Consider the following 8,610-nt stretch of genomic DNA (forward strand, 5'->3'; position numbering starts at 1 on the left):
GTTTTTCTTTACATGATCTGAATTAGGATTCCCAAGCTTAGGGATCCCCAACCTCCTGGTAAAAAGGAGCTACTTTTAAGTCCCCTGAAACCTTAAAATCAGCAAGGAACTAGGAACTGGTGGGAACATAAAAGCCCTTGAATAAGGACTGCATACAGCAACTGTGTTGAGTAGTAAAGCCCCTAAGAGGGATGGGGCAGACAGAGGTCCCACTGCATACTCCCTCCCACTCTGCTCTAGGGATCTTTGCAGACTAGGAAGGGGGCACAGCAGCAGCAGACTGCCTAATGATGTAAGATTCTGACAGCTACTAGAATAACTACTTTTGGGGACTCTTATCCAAGATAACAAACCTTAAGTGATGTTTTAAAGTCTAATCATTAGGTTAAAATTGACTCAAAAATAGCTGCATTGCTGGCTAAATTGAGGTTTAGTTGGTAATGCTGAGTCCATGGCACTAAATTTACAAAACCATGCATCTGGAAATTACATTTTATTCCATTCTGCCATCTGTTCTATTCTAAGAACAAACATATTACTAAAATATCCATGAAAACTTTTTTGCATAGAATGATTGGAATACTTTCAATTCAAATTTAAGAACCAACTAGAAAACATTTTCTTCTTTTCTCTTCCAAATGTTATTTCTTTAACTAGTTGAATTATCAGCCTGATTTGAACTAACCAAAAGGTATTTAAGTCAATTCCTATATATGTTATAATGTTGTGTTTTATGTAGTTTCTGACATCTTACATTTTAATGCAGTCAGTAGGTGGTTGAGGAAAAAATGTATTTGCCTTAAAGATTATTTGAATTTTTAGAAATAATGAAATCTGTTTCAGATTACATATTGTCTTAGAAGTATAGCACTTTCCCACTGTGAATTCCTTAAGATCTGACACAATTTTTAAAATAAAAAAAATCATTTCATCAGATAGAAAAAATTACATAGTGAGGAAAATAATAGGTATCATTATAGAAAATATTTCTCCTGAAATATAAAATTAATACATATTTCTGTAAAAAGTTTTAGCAATACAGAGCAATTTTAAGAAAAAAAGTGAAAAAATACCTACAATTCCTCTCTGCAGAGATGACCACCCTGAACATTGGAGGAACAGTCTTCCAGATGTCTCTCACATTCACTCCTGTGAGCATGGAATCAGGCTCTACGTGCTGCTGTGGAACCTCCTTTTTCACTAGACAATTTTCTTTTTAATGTTTGCATAGCATTTTGTTGTGTGTGGGTTTAATGCATTTTGTCCTCAGTTGATTGACACTTAAGTTGTTCCCAACTTTTCATTATTATAATAATGTCACGTAATAGTCTTGTACTGATCTTTGCAAAAAATCCAATTATATGGTAGTTTGGATAGGTGAAAATATTTTTATCTTGCCCTTACTATTTTTATTATTGAAATTTATTTGAATTTATTATTTTTTATTACCAAAATTTTCAAATCACACAAGTACAGAAAATAGTATGAAGAACCTCTGGATGCCTATCATCCAGATCCACCTTTTAATATTTTGCCACTTTGTTTCATCTGTTCATTAAGCAGATTCAAGAGATCATATAATTTTACCCTTAAACACTTCAGCATATATCTGTAACATAAGGTATAGTATATTTTTAAAGAAAAAAATGTGTATATATACTACATTTTGGGAGGGTCTACCATATCTCTGTTGGCTCACTAAATTTCACTTTTGTTTTTATGAACTAATAGGAATCACTGAATAAACATAAAACCTATTTCAGAGCAGAACAAGAGTCTTTATTGGAGTGGATATTTCTGTGTCCAACAGGACTCATTAGAATCTGCCATGTCCCAAGCAGTGGGTTAAGCGCTGTATCCACTACTGAAATGAACAAGGCATCCATGGCCCAAGCCCTGAGGGCTGATAGTCTAGTCTCTAGAAAATCCATTCTGGGTTCCTGGTACAGCTTAGGAATATATATGTACTAAAGCAAATGTCCAGAATGACCTTCTGATCCATATTACAAATAAATTATCTAACGTGAAAAAAAGAGAAAGAGAAATAGAGTTTCTCTCCTAGCAAGTATTATTTTGGCTTTCAAACATTTTAGACATTTAATTTATAATATATAATTGTTGTAGTATATTTAAAAGAAACCTAAAATCTTCATTGAATATTCAGTGAGATAATCCTTTATTAAATTTTTAAAAAGTAGAGAACCAAGTATAAGTTGAACTTTGATTTGTGAAATGTGTCTCTACCACTTTACTATAGCATTGCAATTAAAAGCAAAAATAAACACAAACTCTATTTCAAAGCATAGCTGTTGATCCTGAAATTGTGTAGCTCTTGATCATGAAAATTGTGTCTAGTTAGTTAATTTTCTGTATACCTTTACTGTTAGCATTTCTGTTTTCCAGAATTATATCTATTTCCCAATTATTCTACCATTTTCATAGGGACATACATTTGGTTTAAAGCCCATTATGGATGTGCCCTTCTCATTCTAAAGCTGGTATTACAGATAATTATAATGGACTGCAGTAAAGAGTGGTATGTAATTTTGTTTGTGAGGCTGTGGTGAAAATATTTGTTTACGAAAGTAATGTTAATAAATATGCATATTTGGTCAGATCAGTCATCCACAGCATGTAATCATTCTTAAAAGTAGCCTCCCCCACTGCTTCCTCTGTTTCCAGGCTGCCTGTCTGCTACTGTCCAGGCATTATGCCTTATGTAATGAAGACTTACTTTATTATTAGACCAAGCAAAATAGTTAAAAAGTTAAGTCCATTGCTGAATTAGTGTATAGTGTCTAACAGATCTTTATATAAAAAAATCTTGGTAGCCCCTCCTCCACTCCATTAGTGTCTAAAATATAGAATTTATAGTATAATATTTAATTTAGATAAATGTTAACCTGCATGGAAATACTTGCTATATTAATGTCAGTCTATTTTTTGTGTGTAAAATAGGTTTTTCTTATCTTACAATATTTATCCTAATGAAAGTTTAAAATTATATATATTTATATATATATTATAGATGTATGATTTAATGTGGATAGGTAGATAACAGATTGATTATTGATTTAATATTTCATGTTCAAAGAAGAGGTTCTAGATCAGATTTCTGTGCTTATATTCACGAGAGAAATCAATGAAGATTTTGGTTCATTTTAAAGATCATAATTTTTGAAAGCCAACATAACTCTAAATCTAATTAGGGAAAAATTTTACTTCTTTAAGTTTTTGGTGATTTATATGTAGTGTGGACCACTCCCCCCAAAACTCATTCTTCACATTTCAATTGTATGTTAGTTTTAGAACCATTACAATTTTAAAACCATAAATAAATGATTTTATGTTTGCCAGAACATGAAGCTTTCTTAAACTTCTGTATCCAGAAGCTTAAGAAATCAGGCATTGCATTAAAAAACCTATGGCAATATACCAAAATTAATGTCAAGAATTATATTTATAGGAATACAAAAATACTTCTCATGTACTACTCACATATTAAGTGTCACAGTATTCATTGCTTACTATGTTTGTATTTGATTTTATTTATTCATATTTTTATTATATAATAATTATTATATTATGTATTTTTAATCTATATTTGTTGTTTACTGTAGCAAAAAGCTAAAAAATATGAGGTTGTCAATGTATTAGTTTTTATTTGATTAACAAGTTTACTAACCAGTTTTTGCTCCCTTTTTTTCAAATTGCATATGATCTGGTGTTTGCTGAAATGCTAATATATTATTTATTGATACTTAAAAATGGGCAGTATTTATAAATATTTAAGCTTGTCATGGTTCATATGTATTGAAGCTTAAAATGTTCTTGTTTTTATATCCTACATAGTGTCTTATTTTAAATAAAAAATAATAAAGGTATTTTAAATAGATGTATTTTTCATATGTCAGAGTAACTGTATAAAGGAATGGAAAGACTTCGATAAATTATAAATTTCTTTCACTCTGTGGTTCCATTTCTTCACATGCATTTGCTGCTGGACCCATGTAAACTAGCTTGGGTCCTCAGCACTTCATAGAACTTTTATTCTCATATATTTAGCATTTGCTATGTGCCAAGCACTATTTTAGATACTTGAGATATATCCATGAACCACGAAACTTACAATTTAGCAGGGAGAGAGACAGACAATAAACATAACAAATAAGTAAATTATATCATGTCTTAGAAAGTTGCAGGTACAATGGAAAAAGAGCAAGGTAAGGGAGATGGTTGGGGTAGGCTTCCTTGAGCAGAGACTTTAATGAGGTGAGGGAGTTGGCCACATGGATATCTGAAGGATGAGCTTTCCAGGCATAAGGAATAGCCTACATGTTCAAGAAACTTCAGAGAGCCTAGCGGCTAGAGTAAGCTGAGCCAGAGAGAAGAGAGGAGGAACAAGAGCTGATCGTATTGGGCCTTGTAGGCCATGGTAAAGGCATTTATTTTACATTAGCTAAAATGAGGTTGAGACCAAAGGAAGGGCATGATCTGATGTGGGTTTCAATAGGAGCCTTTGGCTGCTGTGTTATGAATAGACTGGGGTTGGAGGAGTGTGAGAGAAGAAACAGGAAAACCTGTTGGGAATCCACGCAAAAGATGGAAATGATGGCTGGCATGTCTGTGGTAGCAGTGGAGGGGATAAGAAATGGCAATTCTGGATATATTCTGAGGGCGGAGACCACTGCTTAGGGATTTGAAAGAAAGGTGTCTAGGATGACTCCAAGGTTTTCAGATTGATCACGTGGAAGGATGGAGTTATCAACTGAAATGAAAAGGAGCAGGTTTTGGGGTAAGAGAAAGACTCCACAGCAGGAAGAATAAGAGGAAATTGACCATCAGGTTTCATTCAGAACGCAGAGGCCATTGTGAGGCTGATGTGCAATTTCTGTGGAGTGCTGGAGGTGAAAGTGTACTGGAGTGGATTTGAGAGAGAAAGGATGGGGAGGAATTGGAAGTCATGAGTATAGATAGCTCTTTCAGAAAGAGTTATCAGTGGACTTTTCTAAATCCTTATTTTCATTTTCTCCTAGACAATATTGTCCTTTTACTATCCCCTTCTTGAAATGCTATTCTCCCATGGCCTCTATAATCTTACCTCTGGATGCATCTTCTCAGTCTCCTTTACTGACTAGCATTGAAGAGAACCCAAGTCCCCTGAAGATCAACACACTTAGAGCACAGAATGGCAAGAAGGACATTCCAAAGAGAAGAAATAAAATAGCAAAGACATGAAGATGTACAGGGCAGAGACCAATTCTGGTGTGGTTAGCACATGCCTCATGTGGGTACCAGAATGACTACAGATGAGGCTGGAAGGTTGTCCTGGGCCAGGGTGGTGAAGTCATCTGGAGACTTTCAGAAACCTAATCCAGGGGGCAGATGCAGGAAAACCAGACCATACTGTCAGACTAGAAATGACAGCTCCAGGAAACTAGCAGTACAGGGTGCCGATGGAGAGGTGGGGTCAGAGATGAAGCCGAGTTCTCCAGCTTGTGCCACTGCAAGGACAGAGTTGCCTTTTTATTTTTATTTATTTATTTATTTATTTTTGAAAGATGACCGGTAAGGGGATCTCAACCCTTGGCTTGGTGTTGTCAGCACCACACTCAGCCAGTGAGCAAACCGGCCATCCCTATATAGGATCCGAACCTGTAGCCTTGGTGTTATCAGCACCGCACTCTACCGAGTGAGCCACGGGCCGGCCTCAGAGTTGCCTTTTTAAAAAGACAGAAAATAGGGGAGTGGTAGGATGAAATGTAACAGGTAGCTGGTTCATGAGTCATACCTGGGTGGGTAGCATTAGCAGAAGATCCGGGTGAAGACAGCCAATAGGTAACTAGATTGAATCTCAGGAAGTGATGGAGTTGGGGCGTCACCCACATAGTTGAAGGTGTGTGTGAGAGGGTAGGGAGTGAAGAGAGGAACACAAATGACCATGTGAGCATGCAATGGTGACATTTAAGGATGGGGAAAGAGGAAGGACTGAGAAGAGCAGCCAGAAAAAGGTCAGAAAGCAGAGGTCACAGGGTCTCAGAAGCTGAGGAGAAGGGAATTTAAGGAAGCTACTAATGTCAAGTACAGTAAAACTCCAGGAGAAAGCCTGAGAACAGACAAAGGGACTTTGTGTCTGAGAGGTTCCTAATGGCTGCTACGGTTCAAACCATGTCAGGAAGACACGGGTGGCCAGGTGTGGAGGACGCGCATGTGAGAGTCCTCGGTGGGAAGTCAGGCTGTGAAGGTAGCATGGACAGACTGTGGTTTGAAGGACAAATCAAAAGAATACTTCTGACATGAAACAGAAGGTTAAACACTTCAACATAAACAGGAAATAAGGTACCCGGTGACAGTATATCAAATGGATAGAAGTTTTCAGTTTTAAGCTTTTTCTCTATGATTTTGTACATTTTTAAAACCTGCTACCACCGAATATTAACAGAAAAAACTCATAGTCAATCATTTAAATTTACCAGCTTGTTTCCTGAACTGATTTTTTAAAAATATTTTTTTAAAAAGATTACATGTGTCTTTTCTACTCTTGTTATCTGCCAGTGAATTTTTCCCTAGTTTCCACAAGAAATAAAATGCATTAATATTTTATCGTATTCCACAAAAATCATCCTGGCTACTATTATATATTCATTATATTATGAAGTTCCTGAATTTACAAATATCCAAGGAATGTTTTATTTATATTAAGAAGTCAAAGAAATTATATACAGGCATACCTCAGAGATATTGCAGGTTCAGTTCCAGACCACTGCAATGAAGGGAATATCATCATAAGGTGAGTCCTGTGAATCTTTTGGTTTCCCAGTGCATATAAAAGTTATGTTTACAGTACACTGTAGGCTATTAAGTGTGCAATAGCATTAGGTCTAAAAATGATAATGTATATACCTTAATTAAGAAATACTTTATTGCCAAAAATGTTGGAAAAAGGGTGTTGATAGACTTGCTTGATTCAGGGTTACCACAGACCTTCAATTTATAAAAAATGAGATACCTGCAAAGTGCAGTGAAGCAAAGTGCACAAAGCGAGGTCTGCCTGTGTATAGTGTGTACATAATGTTTTTTATTTTGTTCCACTAGCTTCTTTCCACAGCATCCATAAGAATGCAACTAGAAATAAGTTGCAGCCTGTATTCCCATATAAAAGTACAAATCTGCAGTCATACTCAAGGAAAGAACTGGCCAAACATAATTGATTCTGTGGTTTGTTATATATCTACTTATCTTACCACTAGGCTAATTTTGAAATAAATGTCTTTAAATCTCTGAAGTACCTGAGGTAAGCTGCCTTAAAATACTGGGACTGCACTTAGAGGAAACACATGTCAGTATAATCATTTTAGCTAAAATGAATAATATGATGGAATTTTACAACCTGTTTAAACCATTACAAAGTTTTATTTCTGAGAATAAGAATTTTATGTAAATTTTCCTTTTCAAAGCCATTCCTAGGTCTGCTCCTTACCAATATTGCCGTATTGAAATAACGCAGGACTTTTGTTAAGCAAAGGCAGCCCCACTACCTTCTTTTCCTCTTCAGTTCCAAACTTAATAAACTCTTGGTGTTGGTCTGAATCAGAATTTGAAAGCTAGTTCCCTGCTGGAGCTAATGGCAGGCTAGATTATTATTTCCTCTCACAGAAAACAACTAATAATGCTGGATCGATTTGTTAAAATTCACAGAAACATCAAAGAACCAAAATGAAATGAGGAATGACCAGTCTAACACCTAAGAGAAAATGAGAAACTGGAAAGTAAGCAGAAAATTCAAAATCACTTTTTCTCTTAAGAGATTTGATAACCCAGACTTGAAACTGAGCTGTGGTTTTGATGCCATCAAGGAGAGAGGGGAACAGACATAAAGAAGTCCAGGGCCTGCCAAAGGTGGGAGCCTAGCTGGAGTTGTCCACACACATTTTGCTGGGACCCTGAAGGGCTACAACCTCAGGGTGAAGGTAAGCCGTAGGTAATTAGCTCCTTCCCTCCACCCATAGCGGACCCTGCGGGTATACTGCCTTGGTGCTGAGTACAGTAGGGGAAAAACATCCCTAAGAAGGGCCCTCCAGTGAATTTCAGCCTAAATTCATATCACCAAGGTGATCCAAGAATTAAGTTTAAAATAATATCAGAAAAAATAAAACAATATCAGAAATTTTAAAAACTTTGAGGAGAAAACTAAACTTTACTGAATGGCATTAAAGAAGATGAAGTAAATGGAGAACTATGTTACATTTATAGAGTAGGCTTAGGGATGGGGATGTCACTCATTCCAGAGCCAAGGAGAAGAAAGGAGACCTTTGTTAGCAAACAGGCAGCACTTTTCCTGTAGGCTGCTGTCTTGGCAGCCTGAGGCTGGTGTCAACACAAAAAAAGATGATCACTGGTCCCAGTGACTTTGAGTCTCAGTGAAACAGTACCTGAAGGAGCTTTTTAGTTACAGGGACAAAAAAAAAAAAAAAAAAAAAAAAAAATCTCTTTGGTTTTCAGCCAGTTTCCACTGAGAAATAAAGGGAAACCTGGCAGGTGTGGGGCTTCCTGACTGCAGCTGAGGAGCAGGGGCCACCACTGTTCAGTGAGCTCAGGTCTCTCCCTCGA

This window comes from Cynocephalus volans, chromosome 13, assembly GCF_027409185.1.
Source record: "Cynocephalus volans isolate mCynVol1 chromosome 13, mCynVol1.pri, whole genome shotgun sequence".
NCBI classification, from domain to species: domain Eukaryota; kingdom Metazoa; phylum Chordata; class Mammalia; order Dermoptera; family Cynocephalidae; genus Cynocephalus; species Cynocephalus volans.